The sequence below is a fragment of the Ovis aries genome, chromosome 12, assembly GCF_016772045.2.
Source record: "Ovis aries strain OAR_USU_Benz2616 breed Rambouillet chromosome 12, ARS-UI_Ramb_v3.0, whole genome shotgun sequence".
NCBI classification, from domain to species: domain Eukaryota; kingdom Metazoa; phylum Chordata; class Mammalia; order Artiodactyla; family Bovidae; genus Ovis; species Ovis aries.
The window spans coordinates 40,437,455-40,458,960 of record NC_056065.1 but is presented as its reverse complement, the minus strand read 5'-3'; the positions used below and the strand labels follow the sequence as shown (position 1 = coordinate 40,458,960).

General features: G+C 48.9%; 1 long non-coding RNA gene across 1 annotated transcript; it reads right to left on the bottom strand.

The window, feature by feature from the left end:
* Positions 1–15,894: 15,894 nt before the first annotated feature.
* LOC132657511 (uncharacterized) lies at positions 15,895–20,903 on the bottom strand. Its single transcript, XR_009595823.1, has 2 exons — positions 20,797–20,903; positions 15,895–16,250 (listed from the first exon to the last, which is right to left on the bottom strand). It is a non-coding gene; the product is annotated as an uncharacterized LOC132657511 (long non-coding RNA).
* Between the last annotated feature and the right edge of the window lie 603 nt (positions 20,904–21,506).

Sequence of the window (21,506 nt, the reverse complement as noted above, 5' to 3'; positions counted from 1 at the left end):
AAACAAACTGGAGTATAACCTAAGGATGGACTTCTGGTCAGCAAGGGACATGAACAAACTACAGACATGCAAAGCGACAGGGATGAATCTTGACATCCAATCCAAGCTTTAAAAAGGTAACTGTGTCAGTGGTGTGGATGGTGGATGGAATGTAAGTAACTGGAAGAAGTTCTCCTTAGGGGAATATTCAAATAGTCCAGACTAGAGAAGATAAGGAGTTCAACTAAGGAAATGGAGAGAAGACAAGAGACACACACAAAAATCTACCCAGTATGTTGATGGGCATATATGCCTGGTGGGGGGAAGGACCACTTTTGCCTAACCAGAATCAACTCTTCTGGATTGTATATAATCCAATTAAATTGCCAGTCAGTGAAATCCTATCCCTAGATACAGGGATTGGTTCTAGAATGGATATATGATCCAGTCAAAGGGAATCCAGGCAACTGGGCAGAAGTTACCAAGAAGAGAGAGTTTCTTTCCCCTGGATTTGAGCCTGGAAGCTGTGAGCCTGAAGCTGCAGGGAACAGGGTATGGGGAGGGGCTGCCCCAGAGTGAAGCAAAATGGTTCGAGGCCAGATCTTGAGGACATCCCTTGAGGCCCTGGGTTTTGCTTACCTCTGTTCAAAGGTCCATTTACTTGTGTAAGTCACTTGGAACAGGAAAGATCTTGACTACATTACTAGAAGATGGAAAACTGGGAGAGAATGGGCAGGTGACAAGTTTCATTTTGGACACATTGAACCTGGGACCCTGTGGAACCTCCAGTGAGCAGTGTTGGAAAGATACAAGTCATTCCTTTGGAGATGATGATTTAAAAATACTTCGGAGAAGATGACAGTGCTCAGAGAAGGGTGTAAAGTGAGGAGAGACATGGGCTAAGGTCAGTTCCCAAGGGAGATCTAATGCAGGGACTGGGAGATGAAGAGAAACCAGGGAAGGTCAACAGAGGGGTGATGATGGCAGAGTGAATGTTCTGGAGGGAGAGACTGGGCTGTGGTGTCCAGCTCTGTTCGGAGGTCAGGCTGGGCAGGACTGAAAAGAAGCCAGTGCATTTGGAAACTAGGCCACAAGCAACTTGCCCCCTGTGGTTCTAGTAGTGGCAGGTGTTGAAATAGGATCCAAAAGTGAAGCAATGAGTGTAGATCTTGTGTTAAAATTTGTAGGAGAGAAAGAGGGAGGGTGTTTGTTTCCTTTCAGGTGCTTTAAAAACTGTGGGGAAGAACTTCCCTGGTGGTCCAGTGGTTGAGAATCCACCTTGCAATGCAGGGGACTCAAGTTCGATCCCCGGCCAGGGAACTAAGGTCCCACGTGCCTTGGAGCAACTAAACCCACATGCTGCAACTAAAGAGTTGTGTGCAGAAATGAAACAATCATGAGTGATGCAACAAAGACCTTGTGTGCTGCAGCTAAGACCCAACTTGGCCAAATAAATAAAATTAAAAAAACAAGACAGCAGGGAGGTGGCATGCTTGTGGGTTGGAGAGGATCTAGGGGAAGGGGAATGCTAAAGGGGAAGGGAGCCTGACTAGGGGTGAGTGGAAAGGGAAGAAACAGGATCTTAGAGGCCTGGGTAGGAGGCCTGATAGCCAAGAGCTAGCCTCTTGCTTGAATTCTGTCCAGCTGTACTCTGTCACATTAACCAAGATGTTTGATGTTCTCTAGTTTTGTGTTTTGAGGTTTTAGCTCCCAGTAGGCTATGAGGCCTCAGCGCCCCTTGAAGGGTGGAGAGCCATCTGGGAAGCAGAACCTCAGAGGTTACCAGGGAATCCTGTGGTGTTATGGAAGTCAGACCTGTCATGGTGGTGGGATGAAGCGTAGGACTAGGGAAGGGCCCAGGGTAGACGTCTTTGGAAGGCTCTTGGCTCTTTGTGACTGTCCTCTGAGGGTTTGCAGCCAAGGGCCTGGGGTCAGTGTAGGTCAGTGAGGCTCGCCCTCAGGGATAAGAGCTTCCTGTGGGACAAGAGCAAGGACCCACCCTAACCCACCAGCTCCCCACTGTCTGTCTCCCACTGCCTCAACCTAACAGTGACCTTGAAAACACAGTGGCTGCTGCTCACTTGTGCTCCCAAATTGCATGCACCTTCCCTTTTGGCAACTTAGCCTTGGAATCATACAGGAGAGAGATCCTGAGACCCGTAGCTCTTGGCATTACCGAGCAGACCAGCGCCATTCCATAGAAGTAGACAAGTCATACACATAACTTAAACTCTTCTATGAGTCACATGTTACAAAAAAGGAAAAGAAATTGAAAACTAATTGTATTGTATTAGTGCTGTTGTTGTTGTTCAGTCGCTAAGTGGTGTCCAACTCTTGGCAAACCCATGAACCCAGCATGCCAGGCTTCCCTGTCCTTGACCATCTCCCAGTTTGCTCAAACTCCTGTCCACTGAGTTGGTGATCCATCGAACTCTCTCATACTCTGTTACCCCCTTCTCCTCCTACCCTCAATCTTTCTGAGCAAAATATTATCATTCACTGTGTAATCAGCAGACCAATTATTAACGAGATATTTTGCAGTCTTATTCTGCATTGCATATTCAATGGATAGAAAATCCAAAATTTTAATAACTGACAGTCACCAACCATTTTGCAGTGCTTGATTATATTGGGTCTTTCTTGGGCTTTTATTTAGCTAATGAGTGAATACATTTGACACTTTGAGGTTTTAACTGGGACTTTACATAGCTTGCATCTTAATTCTTCAGTTCTTCGCTGTTTCTATTCATCCATAGCGTTATTCTCCAATACTTTAGCCACCTGTTCCAATAGCAGTCTGTTCCAATACTTTGACCACTTGATGTGAGGAGCCAACTCATTGGAAAAGACCCTGATGCTGGAAAAGATTGAGGGCAGGAGAAGAAGGGGACGACAAAGGATGAGATGGTTGGATGGCATCACTGACTCGATGGACATGAGTTTGAGTAATCTCTGGGAGTTGGTGATGGACAGGGAAGCCTGGCGTGGGGCAGTCCATGGGGTCGCAAAAAGTCAGACACGACTGCACAATTGAACTGAACCGATAGCATTGTTTTAGTAAATGTTAGAATCCCAGTCTACCCCCCAAAATGTCTGGTGTGTGTTGTACACCCAGCAGCCCAGTTCAGATGAGGCACTGTCCAGTGGTCATGTATATCTTGGCGGCTGCCACACAGGACAGAAATAGAAGGTAGGACAATCCACTGTTGGTTGTTACACAGAAACACAAAGAAACCAGAAGTGTCCCAGTTCCGGGCCCTTGGGGACTGCAGGCCTGAGGCTTGATGTGAAGAGTAGGTTCCTGGAGCCTGTGCCTGGCCCAGCTGAGAAGCAGCTTTCATCCTTCTTGGCAAATATATCACCTGTTCCCTGTCTAGCATGAGAGAGTCCACAGGGGCCCAAGACTGTGATTCCACCTGACTCCCCACCTGGACATCACCTTTTGGAATGGGTCAGGATACTCTCAAGCCCCCCAAGATGGAGGCTGTGAGGGACTGTGGCAGGGTGGCCAGAGGTGGTACCAAAGGCCACACTTGCCCTTCCCTGCACTGGATGAAGCTGAACCAGCCGGAGAAGGGGTGGGTGCCAGAGTTTGGACACAATCCCTTTTGAAGGCTTCTCTGCCCCAGGCTCTCCTGAGTCCCTGTGACCATAAAGGCCACCGTGAAGGTTCATGTCTCTGAGTTAAGGCCTTGGCATTTGGGGGGATTTTGGTGGACAAAAAGCAGATTGTTGTTGCTCAGTCACAGTCGTGTCCGACTCTGTGACCCCGTGGACTGCAGCATGCCAGGCTCCTCTGTCCTCCACTATCTCCCGGGGTTTTCTCAAATTCACGTCAATTGAATCGGTGATGCCATCCAACCATCTTATCCTCTGTTGCCCCCTTCTCCTGCCCTTAATCTTTCCCAGCATCAGGGTCTTTTCCAATAAGTTAGCTCTTCCCATCAGGTGGCCAACATATTGGAGCAGATTGCTATCAGATATGCAACCTTGGCTTGTGGGGGTCCTGAATCTGTTTCACTTGGGGGCTCTTTGGGAATACACATCTGGAAGAGAGAACAGCGAGGAACAATCAAGAAGGGAAGCGGGGCTGCCGTGGGAGAACCAAGGCCATTATGTCCTCTTTGCCAGGGAAGCAGATGACATCAGAGGGGGAGGATAAGGAGGTCACGTAGGCAGTCTATCCCCAGCCCACAGCTTCCCCAGGCCAGTCCAGGCAGGAGTGACCAGTTTTCTCATAGCTGGTTGCCCAGGGTGGAGTGGCCTGTCCCCTCTGAAGACTCCCTGTCAGCCTTAGGGAAGGTTAGTTCAAGTCCATTTAACCACAAAACTTTGGGAGCACCTCATGGTGCAGTCCACTGGGGCTCACAAGAGCCTAGAAGGCCTCTGTTTCTCCCTTGTTTGGACTCGAGGAGCCTGACTCTGTTTCTAAACGCCAGTATCAGATTAGGCAACTCTGCAAACAAAACCAAGGCCCCTTGCCAGCTGCCCAGAGTGTAAAATGCCAGGGTGTGTAAAATGCCAAGCACAGAGCCCAGAGGTGAGCATGTGGACACACCGTGAGTGAACAGAACGGGGGAGGAGCATCCCAGTCAAAGGCCTGGGGCCAGGTCTGACCTGAAGCCTCCCCTGGGCCCGTCTGTCCTGGGGAACCTCAATACATGACTTTCTGGCTACAAACTTCATCCAGATTATGTCAGAGGATGACTCCTGGGAAAGCGGGGACCCTGTCAGTTCTCAGCTCACATTTTGGCCCTTGGCTTTGTTCCTTTAATCTAGTTCTCACCTCAAGACAGGCCTCACAAATGACTAAAGAGAATGGCTGTGAATATTAGTGTTCTAAAGTCAATAATTTTTGATATGTCAACAGACTGAAAATGGAAATGATGAAGCATTGGTTGTAAACTGTCTTTGCCGGTGGGGGACAATGTTTCCATCTTGAGAACAAAGTAGGCACTTTGCACACATGACAGGCAGAAAGTGAAAGTCACTCAGTTGTGTCTGACTCTTTGTGACCCCTGGAGTCCATGGAATTCTCCAGGCCAGAATACTGGGGTGGGTAGCCATTCCCACTGGTGGCTTCCCTGGAGGTTCAGCTGGTAAAGAATCCGCCTGCAATGTGGGAGATCTGGGTTCAATCCCTGGGTTGGGAAGATCCCCTGGAGAAGGGAAGAGCTACCCACTCTAGTATTCTGGCCTGGAGAATTTCATGGACTGTATAGTCTGTGGGGTCGGGAAGAGTTGGACACAACTGAGTGACTTTCACTTTCACATAGCCTAGTTTATGGCCAAATTGTTGGGTTTCCATGGTTTGGGTATTTTCTTGATGGGACTGCTGAAACAATTTGTCCAGATGATAAAATGTTGTTCAGTCGCTAAGCTGTATCCAACTCTTGGTGACCCCATGGACTGCACCACACCTGGCTTCCCTGTCCTTCACTATCTCCCAGAGTTTGCTCAAATTAATGTCAATCGAGTCAGTGATGACATCCATCCATCTGGTCCTCTGTCACCCCCTTCTCCTCCTGCCCTCAATCTTTCCCAGCATCAGGGTCTTTTCCAATGAAATCAGCTCTTTGCATCAGGTAGCCAAAGTATTGGAGCTTCAGCATCAGTCCTTCCAATGAATATTCAGGACTGATTTCCTTTAGGATTGACTGGTTGGATCTCCTTGCTGTCCAAGGGACCCTCAAGAGTCTTCTCTAGCACCACAGTTCGAAAGCATCAATTCTTCAGTGCTCAGCCTTCTTTATGCTCCTAGTCTCACATACATGACTACTGGAAAAACCATAGCTTTGACAAGATGGACCTTAGTCAGCAAAATGATGTCTCTGCTTTTTAATATGCTGCCTAGGTTTGTCATAGCTTTTCTTTCAAGGAGCAAGTGTCTTTCAATTTCATGGCTGCAGTCACCATCTGCAGTGATTTTGGAGCCCAAGAAAATAAAATCTGCCACTGTTTCCACTTTCCCCCCTTCTGTTTGCCATGAAGTGATGGGACCAGATGCCATGATCTTCGCTTTAAGAGTGTTGAGCTTTAAGCCAAGCTTTTAAACTCTCCTCTTTTACCCTTAACAAGAGGTTCTTTAGTTCCTCTTCCATTCCTACCATTAGAGTGGTATCATCTGCATATCTAAAGCTGTTGATATTTCTAGCAATCTTGATTCCAGCCTGTAATTCATGCAGCCTGGCATTTCACCTGATGTACTTTGCTTACACCTGTACTTGGCAGAAAGTGAAGAGGAACTAAAAAGCCTGTGAAGGAGGAGAGTGAAAAAGCTGGCTTAAAACTCAATATTAAAAAAACTAAGCTCATGGCATCTAGTCTCATCACTTCATGGCAAATAGAAAGGGGAAAGGTGGAAGCAATAACAGACTTCCTCTTCTTCAGCTCTAAAATCGCTGTGGATGGTGACTACAGCCTTGAAATTAGAAGACAATTGCTTTTTGACAGGAAAGCTATGACAAACCTAGATGGTGTGTTAAAAAGCAAAGACATCATTTTGCTGACAAAAGTTCTAATAGTCAAGGCTATTGTCTTTCCAGTAGTTATGTACAGGTGTGAGAGCTGGACAGTAAAGAAAGCAGAGTGCTGAAGAACTGATGCTTTCAAACTGTGGTGCTCGAAAAGACTCTTGAGAGTCCCTTGGAAAGCAAGGAGATCAAAGCAGTAGATCCTAAAGGAAATCAACCCTCAATATTCATGGGAAGGACTGATGCTGAAGCTGAAGCCCCAGTACTTTGGCCACCTAATGCAAAGAACTGACTCATTGAAAAAGACCTTAATGCTGGAAAAGATTGAGGGTAGAAAGAGAAGGGCAGGTGACAGAGGATGAGATGATTGGATGGCATCACCAAGTCACTGGACATGAGTTTGAGCAAACTCTGGGAGATAGTGAAGGACAGGGAAGCCTGGTGTACTGCAGTGGGGTCACAAGGAGTGGACACAACTTAGCAACTGAACAACAACACTCTCCTTTGCTCAATGGTTGTTTAGCAGTTAGCTGGGATATTTGTGTTTTCGTGAGAGGAGGTAAGCTGAAGCCCTTCTACTCCAGCCTCTGAATCACTGCAGAAACATTCTAGAAATCAAGCATGCTAATCTCCTAAGCCCATTAAAAAATACCCTGGAGAAGAAACATGGAGTTCCCACAACCTAGTTTTCCTTTATCCTTCTATCTTATGGTGCTCCAGCCAGTTTGCCATTTACCTTCCTCGAGGATCCCTGCTTCTTATCTCACTTCCTTTGGTTTTCCACTTTGTGGAGAAGCATTCACGTCTTTGGGTCTTTTCTCAAAGGACCAACATCTGCTAGATCAAGGCTTCTTAAAGTTTCAGCTGCATAAGTCTTCTTTGCTCTTTTATAACATCTTGAACATCATTCCACATCAACACATAAAGAGCTTTCTAATTTCCTTAGATAGCCTAGAGTTCCATGGTACAGGTATACTGTAATTTATTTAACCATCCCTCACTGATGATCATTTAGGTTGCATCCCAGGTGGCACTAGTGGTAAAGAACCTGCCTGCCAATGCAGGAGGCATGAGATGCGAGCTTGACCCCTGGGTCCAGAAGATCCCCTGGAGAATGAGATGGCAACCCACTCCAGTATTCTTGCCTGGGTAAATTCCATGGACAGAAGAACCTGGTGGGCTATAGTCCATGGACTGAGTGCAAATGCATTCTGTGTAAACAAACTCCACAAAAACTCTAGTCTTCTTGCTATTACAAACAAAGCTGCAATGAATCACCTTGTACAGTCCTCATTTTTTGACACGTAAGTTAAAGTTCAAAAGAGGAATTACTGGACTTTTGCGCAGTTTTAATGTTGGTAAATATTGCCAAATTACTTCCTTTTAAAAAACATTTAAGTGTATCTGACATAACAATACTATATTAGTTTCATTTGTACAACATAGCAGTTCGACATTTGTAAATAGGCACACCTCAGAGATACTGTAGGTTCAATTCCAGGCCATTAAAATCAAGTGAATATTATAATAAAGTGAGTCACATGTTTTTTTTGGTTTCCCAGTGCATATAAAAGTATGTTCATATTCTACTGTAGTCTATTCAGTGTGCAAAAGTGTTGCATCTAAAAATGATAATGTACATACCTTAATTAAAAAGTATGTTGTGTTAGTCGTTCAGTCATGTCCAACTCTTTGCAACTCCATGGACTGTAGCCCATCAGGCTCCTCTGTCCACGGAATTCTCCAGGCAAGAATACTGGAGTGGGTTGCCATTTCCTTTTCCAGGAGATCTTCCTGCCCCAGGGATCAAACCTACATCTCCTGCGTTGCAGGCAGATTCTTTACTGTCAGAGCCACCAGAGAAACCCTTAATTAAAAAGTACTTTACTGTTAAAAAATGCTAGCAATCATCTGAGGCTTCAGCGAGTCATAATCTTTTTGCAGTAGTAAGATCACTGATCACAGATCACCATAACAAATATAACAATAATGGGACATGTTTAAATATTGTGAGAATTACCAAAATGTGATACAGAGACATGGAATGAGGAAACGCTGTTGGAAAAATGGTACCAACAGACTTGCTCAATACAGGGTTACCACAAACCTTCAGTTTATAAGATGCGCAATATCTGTGAAGGGCAGTACAATGAAGTCTGCTTTCTGTGGAGTTGTCACTGAGTTCACAGAACCTTTTAATTCTCATCTCCAACATTTTATTAAGTGAGTCCAAAGAATTCTTCATTTCAGATACTGTATTTTTCAGTTCAAGAATTTCCATTTAAAACATTTCATTTCTAGGCTGAATTTCCTCATTTGGGCAAATGTTGTGTTCACCTTTTCCTTTAAATCCTTTAGTACATTTATATATTTTCATCTTTGCCTGCCAATTCCAACACCTGGAGTTTACCGCTGTTGACTGTTTTTTCTCTTGACAATAGATCACATTTCCTGCCTCTGTCTTTGTCTAGTAATTTTTAAAAAATATGTTGGACATTTTGAATGTTACATTGTGGAGATTCCGGATTATAACATCATCCTCTGAAGAGTGCTTTTGTTTTTGTTTTTTAATTCTGGTAGGCAGCTAAGTAACTGGAGGATTACCTTGATCTTACAGATAATTGATTTTAGACTTTGTTTCAGCTTTCTCTATTGTCCTAGGGTGAAGCCTTTACTTCTAGGCTGTAGCCTTTCTGGATTTTCAGCTGTATTCTTAGAGTATTCACTAAGATCTCTCCTCTATGGGTGGCTCAGAACTCCAATATCACTCCTGCACTGAAACCTTTGGTAGGAAAAGTAATTTATTGTCCAACTATAGGCCAATAGAAAGAGAGCCAGGGAAGTCTCTAACTTCCTGCCTTTGTCTCCCATTGGCCACATCTAGTCGGAAGTCAGCATGTTGAGAACCCTTTGGAATAGTCCATGGAGGTTGAGGTTAGCCTCCCAGTGGCAGAGAGGAGGGTGGGGAAAGGGACAATGGATTCAGAGTACAAGTGGGGAATATCCACCAAACCCCATCTCCGTCCCCCGTGTGCCACACCATGGTCTGTTCAAACCAGAGGGCACAGCAGAGCCACAAGCTGGATGGAGCCTGGGTCCGTGAAACACTAAATGGAGCACAGCTGCCTGCCAACCCCGAAGCCTCATCTTGGTTACATAAACAAGAAACAAACCTCTATCATATTTGGGTTAAAAACTATTTAGGAATCTGTTTGTTACAACAGTTTAGCCCACATAACTGATACTTCTGTAAAACAAGAGTCACAATGTCATCTCCATAGAGTTGTTGGGAAAATTCAATAAGATATAACTGCTTAGAGCTATGCTTGGCATATTATTAAGCAATGGTAACAGTTATGTAATATTTGAAATGAATACAAAATCATGCTATTAATCATTTTTTTTAAAAAGACATGTCTTATTATAGGATTTGGGAGATTTTTCTAGGTGAACTGTGGAGGGAGTGAACAGTGGGAGGGGAGAATTACAGCCTCTCTTCACCAAGAAGCTCTTGATCCCCTTGGCCTCCAGGCAAACAACACAGGAGAAAAGAAAATTTGTCTCACCCCTCTGCTGAGCAAAGCACCCCCAATGTGGATCACACTGAGGTAGCCAGTCTGGCCCCAAGAGACCATACTTCCCATTTTCCACTCCCCTGAGTGTCCCCTTCCACACTGAATCTGGCCTGGCCCATGGCTCACCTTAGGATATGGTTTACCTGCTCCAGGTCAATGCCTTTAGAAGGACCAGACTCTCTACTTTGGGGAGCCTTAAGTCATGGTAAGTAGAGTGGCTACTCTGTGGAAGAAACCACATGCAGGGGTCACGTGGTCATGGAGAGACCATGAAACTCCGTAGGGATAGAGGGTGAGTCACCCAATCACCCCAGTGAACCAGGTGAGCTCAGCCCCCCAGGTGTCTCTACAAAGGTACCAGACTTGTGCATGAACTGGGCAGAAGCTCTCCAGCCCAGTGGCGCCCTGGATGGTGGCCACTCCTGCTGACATCACACAGAGCAGAAGATTCATCTCGCTGAGCCCAACCTCAGATTCAAGCAATAATAACATGGGGGTCGTTTTAAGCCACTAAGCTCTGGGGAGCTTGCGACGCAGCAGCAGGTAACCAGATAGCCACTCAAGCCACAGGAGTAGTTTTTGCTGCCTTGAATTTCCAGCTCCCCCAGCTGCTCTCATTGCAGGGGAAACCAAGGGTGATGTTGCAACCAGAGGCGCGGGCAGGGGTGGAATTCTCCAGGCGCTCTTGGGTGGGGGGTGGAGGGAGTCTGGATCCTGCCCCCTCACCCAGCCGGGGAGGCTGAGCTCCGCTGCTTGTCGCCATTCCTCTTCTTGATTGGCACTTTAATGAGGGCAGAAGGGGCTGACCCCCTGCCAGGGGGCCAGTTCATGCCCCGTTTATCTCACAGCTCCGGGCAGACTAGAACAACACTGCAGGCGAGCGGCCGGCCAGGAGCCCCCGCCCTCAGTGATGGATTGAGTGACTGTGGCGAGTTGGCAGCTGAAGTGTGTGGTGGCTGCACCGTCCTGTCAGCGAGCAACAATGGAGCCCGGCCTGGCCCGCCCGCTCATCCCGGGGGCCGGGAAGAGTGACAGCAGCTCCCGGGGGCCCAGTTCCCTCCTCTCACCCTCCCCCAATGCCAATGCCAAGTTTCAAAGGACAGGCCTGGGGACAGAGCCCAGTAGACTGGAGCAACCGTCCTGGGGTCCAGGGGGGTGGTGCACAGGGGTGGGGTGGGGAATTCTGGGCTCGCAGGATTGTGCAAAGTGGGTGCACAAAACTTCATCCCTTCTTGCTCCTGACCTCAGTGTCCCAGACTGGCTTGGGTTCTCAGCAAACACCCCTCCTGGCTGTTTCAAAGATGGATTCTGGACTGCTGCAACCTGTGGAGGATCCCAGCTGGGCATTTTGCCCAGCTGTGCAGCCTTGAGTGAGTCTGACCACCTTTCTGAGCCTTAAAGCCCTCATCTGTAAGAGGCTAACACTATTTCTGCCTCCATCACCACCAGGTTCTTATGAGAATGACATGAGACTTGCTGGCAGAGCCTCCCTCCCTCCCAGAAGGCAGGGTCCTGTGAGCAAAGCCTCAGTTTACCTGATTGTCTTCAGCCATCTCTGCGGCACCCAGGCCAGTGCAGATGACAGACTGAGTGCAGCCACTGGTGGCAAACCCCCCTCCCGCCCCCAGCTGCTGTCAGGATCCATCACCAGGGGCCACACCATCAGCACCCTGAAGGGCAAGGGTAAACCCATTTACAAGTGGGGAGAACTGAGGCTCAGTGAGGTAAATCTGCCCAGGATACTATGGAGCATGGAGACAGATCAGGGAATCTGACCCAGAATTGTCTCCAAAGTCTATGGAGACATCCCCAAGGCCCCAAGTGCCGGGGTGAAATTTCCCAGCAAGGATGGGTGGAGAACCAGTGACAGCCCCCGGGTGTTTGCAGAGCATTCAGAGAACACACAGCAGATGGTTGTGTGCCCAGGGGGATGGTCATGCTCATCATCCTGGGACCACAGAGTGAACTTGAGCTCTAAGGCCTTCTCTGCATCTTGAGGGGAGCAGGGGCCACCTAGGGAAATACAGTCCCTCCAACTTGGGGAAGTCACAGTGATCTGGCCTGAGCCCTAGGGTCCCCGAGTCAGGGATCCTTCCACTAAGCCCGTGGCTAGGACAGGACAGTCACAGGAGCCCCTGCTGCCTTGTCCCTAGAGCTGGGGAGGGGACAGGACAGAGCTGGATGGACAGTTCTTCAGATCCTAGTGAGCCCTGGAAGGGGAGGAAGGGGCCTTCCCGGTCCTCCCTGGAGGAAACTTCACCTCCCCGTGAACTCTGGACGGCGGGAGGCCAAGCCCCAGCCGAGGTCAGAGAAAGTAGCAGGGTGACAGTGAGGCCATATGGCCCTCCCTGCTCTCTGCCTCCTGTCCTCCCAAAACAGGTTCTGCCCCTCAACTCTCCTGACACCTCTCCCACCCATCAGATAAGAGATGAGCTGCTTGGGAGGGGTAGGGACAGATGGGGCCCTGAAGGTGGGCCAAACCAAGGCAGGAGTCCTCTAAACGCTGACCCAGCAGACTGGGAGGGACCCTGTCTTTCAGTCCAACTCTAGACCCGGCTGAGTTGGGGCTGGAAACTGCTGTTTCCTTTATCATCGGCCATCTCTTGGTGTGGTTATTTGGTTAAGAATGATGAGGGTCACCACTACTCACTCAGCTGGGTGTCCCCAGTCTCCGGCAGACAGCCTGACACACAGTAGATCCTCAATAAACACTCTTTAACTAGATGCTGTTTGGCCAGTATACATCTCCCAATAGACTGTGGGCTCTACTGGGGCAGGGATGTGTCTGTTTCATTCACCATTATATCCCCGTACCTAGAGTCTTACACACAGAAGGCTGGAAAGTCAATAAATAAATGAATTTCCTGCAAAAGGAAAAAGAAAGCAAAATAGCAGCCACAACAAAATCAAGAAAACTGACTTAGATTGAGGCAAGAGCCCTCAGAATGAGGAACTTCTGAGCCCTTTCTTTTCAAAGGAATTATGACACATGCTTCAGTGAGCCCAGTCCCCAGGGAACCAAGACATCAGGAAAGCTGACTGAGCCCAAGACAAAATCAGCTAGACCACTCTGACCCGTAAACCGGCAGACTGGCATGTCTGCCCGCTTTGTTCCCAGACAGTGCTGGAGGGAAGGACGCCCTAATGGCACCCAGGACAGCTCTGGGAAGGAACAGACATCAAAACCCACCAACTTTACAGTAGTCTAAATTTTGTGAACAAAGTAAAATGTCAGGAAACGTGAGGTTAAGGTAGAATGGCTGCAATAGATAAAGAGTTCATAAACAAGAAGAGAAGGGGCTTCCCTGGCGGTCCAGTAGTTAAGAATCCACTTTTCAACACAGGGGATGCTGATGTGTGTGCCTGCATGCTCAGGTGTGTCCAAATCTTGTGACTGTGGACTGTAGACTCCTCTGTCCATGGAATTATCCAGACAAGAATGCTGGAGTGGATTGCCATTTCCTTCTCCAAGGATCTTCCTGACCCAAGGATCGAAACTGCATCTCCTGTGTCTCCGGTACTGGCAGGCAGATTCTTTACCACTGGGCGACATGCTGTAGGGCAACTAGGCATATGTCGCAACTAATGAGCCTGCGAGCTCTGGAGCCCTCAGGACACAACTAGAGAGTAGCCTGTGCGCTAAAACAATAAAAAGATCCGGCATGCTGCGAGGAAGATTCCACGTACTGCAACTAAGACCTGAAGCATCCAAATAAATAAATGTTTTTTAAAAAGAAGAGGAAAAACACTGAAAGTCCAATACATGTGAGCAAAGAGCATAGAATGAACATTCACATACAAAGAAATCAGAGTCAAGCTGCTGGTGTTCGTTAGCCAGTGGTAAGCGCTGCCTTAAGAAGTTCACACTGTAATAGAAGCAAGAAAATCCAACCAACACGTGAAGTCTGGGGACAATGACATGTTCCTAATTTTTCTTCTATATTATCGATGAAATGCCATAATCCTTTTGTTTGTCCCAAGAAGACTCAAGCATTCCTGTCTTAATTAAATCTCTTAAACCAAGTAGGTTCTGCAAGTTGTAATTCTTGCATGCAGGTGTGAAAGTCTGGAAACAATTTACATATTCACAACCCTGACAGCTGTGTCTGGGATAAAATTAATTTATTTCTGGGTTGTCTGGGTTGTGCAGGTAATGCAATTACAGGCACATCTTGTTTGTTATGCTTTGCCTTATTGCACTTAGCAGATACTGAGGTTTTTAACAAACTGAAGGTTTTTGGCATTGCTGGGTTGTCAGGTGATGGTTGGCGTTTTTAGTAAAAAAAAGGTGTGGGTTTTTTTGGAAATTTTTTATTTTGCTTTTCATTGGCAAATAGTTGATTAACAACGTTGTGTTCTTTCTGCTGTAAAGTAAATCGGCTATACATATACAATCAGTTCAGTTCAGTCGCTTAGTCATGTCCGACTCTTTGCGACCCCATGAACTGCAGCACGCCAGGCCTCCCTGTCCATCACCATCTCCTGGAGTTCACTCAGACTCACGCCCATCGAGTCCGTGATGCCATCCAGCCATCTCATCCTCGGTCGTCCCCTTCTCCTCCTGCTCCCAATCCCTCCCAGCATCAGAGTCTTTTCCAATGAGTCAACTCGTCTCATGAGGTGGCCAAAGTACTGGAGCTTCAGCTTTAGCATCATTCCTTCCAAAGAAATCCCAGGGCTGATCTCCTTCAGAATGGACTGGTTGGATCTAATACATTATTTTTCCATACGGGTCATTACAAATTATAAAACGTTTATAAATAAAGGTGTGTACATTTTTAAAAGACATAATGCTATTGCACGTGGGATAGACTATAGTATGAAAGCAACAGTCACTCAGTCGTGTCCGACTCTTTATAACCCCACGGACTATACAGTCCATCGAATTCTTCAGGCCAGAATAATGGAGTGGGTAGCTGTTTCCTTCTCCAGGAGATCTTCCCCACCCAGGGATCCAACCCAGGTCTCCTGCACTGCAGGCGGATTCTTTACCAGCTGAGCCACAAGGGATGGAAGCCTAAGTTTTATATGCACTGGGAAACCAAGATTTTGTGTGACTCACTTTATTGCAATATTCACTGTATTTCAGTGGTTGGAACCAAACCTGCATTATCCTCGCCGTGTACCTATACTGTTGGATAGTCGAGTTACCCTTAAAAGACTCATTTAGGGCAGTTCTGAGACATACTGGAAATATGAAAACATTGTAAGCAATCAGGTCAAAGCTCCCAAGTCATGCTTGGATTTGGGTACTTTGAAAGTACTGCCTGTACCCGAGGCACATAAGTATGCAAATAAAAATCAAATGATTCAGTAAATTAGGGAAAAAAAATCACAATGACACTATGAGCAGTGGTATCATACCGTTTCTATCTGACAGTCTGGGGCTCTGAGATTTGTCAAGCTCCCTGGCCCTGAACCACCATGTTGGAAAGGCTTATCACTGCTCATCATCCAGGAAGACCTGATTAAGGCAGCACCAGGAGGCCATAGTTACTAAGTTGGTAAAAAAAAAAAAAAAAAAGTTTTTAAAGCCACACCCAGCCTTGGCAAGCATTCAGAGAAGTTCATATCCTTACCCTGCTGCTGAAGGCACTGCAAATTGGTGTCACCCTTTTGAAAAGCAATGCAATAACACCCGGGAAAAAAAAAGCCACAAGACTATTATGTTCTCAAGATATGTGACTTCTACTGGAATTCATCCCAAAGGAAAGGTTTAGAAGATGCAAAAGCCGCAGCTGCTAAAATATTCACAATTGCATTGTTGTCAATGGAGAAAAACTGGACACAACTTATACGTCTATTAGAAAAAGAACTTACCAACAGTATGGGAGAACCACATGAAGGAATGGTATAAAGTCATTAAAATGATTTTTTAAAAATAATTTTATTTATTTGGCTGTGTTGGGACTTTGTCGCTTTTCTCTCTCTAATGGTGACGAGCAGGGGCGACTCTCCAGTTGCTGTGCCCGGGCTTCTCACTGTGACGGCTTCTCTTGTTGTGGAGCACAGGCTCTAGCGCGTTCGGGCTCCAGTAGCTGCGGCACGTGAGCTCTGTAGTTGTGGCTCCTGGGCTCTAGAGCACAGGCTCAGTAGCTGTGGCACGTTGGCTGAGCTGCTCTGCCGCATGTGGGATCTTCCTGGAGCAGAGACTGAACCCATGTCGCCTGCATTGATAGACGGATTCTTTACCACTGAGCCACCTGGGAAGCCCTAAAATGACCTTTGAAGTGAGAATATTAAAGATTATGTTGAATTTTTAAAAATCTATTGAACTGCTAAGTAAAAATTGTAAACCATAAACGTAATTTAAAAAACTGTGATGACAGACAAATTTATCTGTGCTGGCTTCTGAGGACCATCTGAGGCAAGAAAATATTGCTTGTTAGGCAGTTGGTAAGTGCCCTACATATGTATATATTTTTTCATCTTTTTCTTTCTTGTCATGACACCAGCTTTTTAATAATACTAAATAAATATTTTTAAACAATAGTCCCATGGACAGACCATCTGCTCTGGGAAGCCCCTGGCCCAGGAACTGTGGGAAAGGCAGGAAGCAGAGAGGTCACCAGGCCCTAGGGAAATCCCACTGTTGGGCAGGCCTGGCCTGAAGGGGAACCTGTTTTCTGGGGGTGTGGCGGGGGGCACAATGCTGATGGCCAGGAGAGCCCTTTTTAAAATAGTTAGCTGTCTTCGGAGGATCACGTGAGCATCTGCTGTCATTCATTCATTCATTCATTCACTGACCCGCTCGTTCAACGTAGCTGAATGGGGCATGTCCCCTGGGACAAATCCAGTTGTCTGGGAGCCATCAAAGGAAGGCAGCCCTGATGCAGGGAGATGTCTACTGAGACCTAAATGCCTTTTAACATTATTGTAATTTTTAAAAATAATGATGAGGGAAAAGGAGAGGGTGGGATGAATTGAGAGAGTGGCATTAACATATATGCACTGCTGTGTGTCAAATAGACAGCTAGAGGGCAACTGCCTTGTAGTACAGGGAGCTCAGCTCAGTGTTCTGTGATGATCTAGAGGGTGGGAAGCGGGTGGGGAGCATGGAATGAAGGCTCAAGGGGGAAGTACTTATGGCTGATCATGTTGTATCGCAGAAACTAACACGACATTGTAAAGCAATTATACTCCAATTAAGTAAGAAATTGCCCTTTCTCAAGTGGTGCAGTGGTAAAGAACCCTTCTGCCAATGCAGGAGACACAAGAGACGAGGGTTCGATCCCTGAGTCGGGAAGATCCCCAGGAGGAGGAAATGGCAACCTGCTCCAGTATTCTTGCCTGGAAAATGCTATGCACCTGGCAGGCTACAGTCCACCGGGTCGCAAAGGGTCAGACATGACTGAGCACACGCACACACCCACACACACGCATAAATAATACATTTAAAAAAGAAAACAAAAATAATGAGTATTTTGTACTTTGTAGTTAGGAAGCACAGCCAATTTCATGTTAGGAGACACAAATAGGGGATGGTTGATGGAATCCCAGGAGGATTCCCTGAAATGGGGGATCTCTTCCCAAGAAAGACACATTTCCATCCTTCCTTCCTTGGGCTCAGTTATCTGGCTCAGGTCCTGAGGCCCTGGTCTAGAATTATGGGGGTGATGCCCATGGGGTCCATCCCCAGTAGTTCCCTGTCCACCACCTGCCAGGCTCCCAGTCCATCCCAGAAGGACCAGCGGGAGGGAATGACTCTGACTGTGAGCAGAGCCCCTCTCTTAGGACCACAACATAAGGGGACCATCTTCTTGACGTGACTGGGCTGAAACTGAATATATCTGTTTAATAGGAAGGGTGGTTTGGGGTCCAACAGAAGAGCAGGCAGCTTCTCAGGGCCCACAGCCGTGAAGAGACCCCCATTTTCCCTTCCTACAGACGTCTCGGGCCCTTCAGCCCCGAACGTTGGTGGAAACGAAGCTCCCACACAGCAGGGACCAAAGCACTCGGTCTCCACTTCCTCCTTGAGCATTCGTGCTAAGTCGTGTCAGTCTTGTCCAACTCTCTGTGACCCCATGGACTATAGCCCTCCAGGCGCCTCTGTCCATGGGATTCTCCAGGCAAGAATCCTGGAGTGGGTTGCAATGCCCTCCTCCAGGGGATCTTCCTGACCCAGAGATCGAACCCGCGTCTCTCAGTCTCCTGCATTGGCAGGCGGGTTCTTTACTACTAGAACCACCCTCGCAGCGTGGGCAGCATTCAAATGTCTGCAGCGGTGAGAAGGGGGCCAAGTTCTCAAGCTTTTCTGCAGAGCTGCAAGTTCACGCCTTCTCGCTAGGAGGGTGGCTTCCTTTCTAGGCAGCTGCATTCTTAGACTCTTCCTCAGTCTTTGGGAAGGTTGGTACTGAGTTCCCATTTTACAGAGACCTAAACTGAAGCTTTGAGGACTGAAGTCAGGTACCCACATCGCTCAGATGGCAAGTGACAGAGCCTGGGCTCTATCAAGATCACCCTTCTCCCACTCGGCCCCTTTGCAGTGGGTAGGACCACACAGTTATCATGTCAGGGAAGCAGATATAGAGAGGATAATCCACCAGGAGGGTCAAGGGCAAGTCTAAGGTCTTGACCCCCATCTGAGTTCTGACACTGCCCCTTGGCCCTCTGCTTCAGGTCCCCAGCTCTTCGCCTCACCCCACACCCCTCCCTTTCTTAGGCTGTCCCCTCCTTATCATTCCAACTTCACCTCTTCCTTAAGACCATCACTGCGCAGCCCAGTCACTGTCAGATATCTGCCCTGTGGTTGGTCTGTGTACCTGTCCATCTGTCCATCCACCTGCAGACATATCTCAGTCTCTCTCACCTGCTGTCCCCTCCCACAGTAGCTCCCAACCCCCACCCCCTGCCCGGCTCACTCTCTCTGTATCCCTGGCACCAGGGCCAGTGCCCAGCACTCCACAAGCATTCAGTCCTGACGAATGGAGGGAGCACCAGGCTACCTCCTGTGCCTTGTGCCCACTGAACCACCTGCCTTCCGCCTCCTGGCCCTGGGCACCCATGCCATCGGGCCATGCATTTCCTCTGGGCACCATCCATGTGTCCAGGCTGGGCAGCCACCGGTGAACCAGAAAGTGGAAGATGCTGGGTAGCTGGGCCTCGGGACCCCTCAGCTCTTCTGCAAACTCCCTTCCTGTGGCTTCCCTGGGGTCTGCCTGACCATCACGCCCTCCTCATCACACGCTCTGCAGCCTGATGGCCCACGGCCATTGCTGTCCTCAGGCCTGGCTCCGAGAAGGCTCCAGTGACTGGCTGTCGCTTGAGGGGACCCCTCGGACCCGCTCTACCAGAGGGAGTGCCTCCTCCTTTGCTCGAACTCCCTCCCTTGAGGAGTGGTCAGGCTGGAGAGAAAGCATCGAGAAGGCAGGTGGGCAGAAGGTTCCCACACCTCCAGAGCCACCCCCAGGGAGGACACTGGGCCAGGGGAGGAGCAGGTGGGTGGTCTGTCCAGACTGCCCAGGTCTGAACTTCAGGCTGACGGAGCCCTGCTTCCCGAAAGGATGCCGGCAGCTCCTCACAGGGCCTGCGGCCCGGACCCTGTCCTGGGTGGGCTCCATCCTCAGCCTCTCACCTGGGGTGGCAGTGGTGGTGGCTAGGGAAGAGGCAGGTGACACCCCCCCCCCATGAGGTGACAGCCTCAGGGCGCGAGCCGCCGCCACCTGAGAGTGGGCGAGGAGCAGGTTCGCTGGGTGAAAAGTTCACCGTGAGGGGAGCTGTCTATTTCCCTCGCTTAATTTATCCACTATTTGGCTAACCTTGCTCTGAACCCAGGCCCCGAGACCCCTCTCCTCTCTCCCCCGCCTCCCCACTGGGCTTCCGAGCCCCGCCACCAGACCTCCTGCCCTGCGCCCAGAGGCGGGGGCCACGCTGGCCTTGAAGAGGCCTCGGGCCCTTGGGCCGCCCCAGGGGGGAGAGGCTGGTAGCCTGGCCAGACGGTTATTTATGACCTGAAACTTCCCATCCTTAGTAACCAAAATAAAGTCCGGTTGCTGGCGAGGTCCAGGCCCCCAAATGCCAGACAAGGGCCGAAGGAGCGCTCAGAAGGCGCCCCACCCCGCCCGCCTCCGCCAAACACACAATTGCTCTGGAGACAGTGACCTTTCCTTGGGGGGGCCATCTGTCATTCTGGCTCAGGGCAGGAGCAGGATGCAGGGACCAGCCAGCCGCAGAGGGGAGGCCAGCCTCCTTGCTTGGCCCTGGGTGGCCCCTGGTCCCGACCTTCTGCCTGTCCTGGCCATGCTGGCCCTGTAAATGCTTCCCCAACCCAGCCTCCTCCTTCTGTGGTGTGGGGACGTGGGGGCAGGAAATAAGAGGGAGATAGACGAGGGGAGGAAAAGTTAGGGAGGGGGAGGGGGAGACAGGATGGCCATCACAGCAGCAATAGCCACCCCCCAGCGCTGGCAAGAGTGACCCCCTGAAGTCCACGTGGCAGCCCCACTCACAGCTGAGAAGACGGGCCGGGGGTGGCCGAGGCACCCTCCTCGGGCTCCAAGTCATTCATAACAGGACGAGGATTCCAACCTGGGTCACTCTGACCCCAAAGCCAGGCTCTCAGCCACTGTCTTCTCTCCGGTTCTCACTTTTCATACTCTCATTAAGATCCCCTTTTTAGCAACTATAAAAGCAACACGTGTTCCAGCAGCCAGTGGAAGCACAAAGATGCATAAAGAGTGAGTTATCTCACCTCGCACCCCTCCATCCCCACACTTCAGGGGGCCCTCCTCCACTTTCTCCACCGCACGCCTAGATGCACACAGACAACTCACCGAGCACTCATGTGTCCTCACACGTGGGCTGTGAGCAGACAGGGAGTCCCGCATCCATGCAAGGACGGGGACATCCCATATCCCTCTGCAGCTGGTGGACTAACAGTGCGTGGAGGCGGCTCCCAGCCTGTCTGTCCTGCCTCCCACCCCAGTGTTGCGTCAAATCACCCTCTTCTCTACATCGGCCCCCTCCTGCCCTGGTTCACCTCTAGTTCTCAGCCTGATTACTGAACTGCTCCCTGCTTCCGCCTATGTCCTCCATAATCAAATTTCTCTGGGTCCAGAATGATCTTTCTGAAATGCAAGTCTGGGGCTTCCCTGGTGATCCAGTGGTTAAGAATCTGCCTATCAATGCAGGGGACATGCGTTTGATCACTGGCCCGGGAAGATTCCACGTGCTGCGGGGCAACTAAGCCCAGGCACCAAAATGATGAGCCTGTGTCCTGAGCCCATGCAACAAGAGAAGCCACCGCAATGGAAAGCCCACTCATGGCAACTAGAGAGAAGCCCCTGCTTGCCAAAACCAGAGAAAGCCCATGCACCTCCATGGAGACACAGTGCAACCATAAACAAAGAAATAAAATTCAAGTCTGCTCATGGCACTGCCCTGCTCAAATGCTTTCCCCCTCAGGAGAAGGTCCTAAACCCTTATCAGGGCCCGTCACACCCCCTATGCATTGGCCTCCTTGACTTTCCGGACCCCTGTGGCC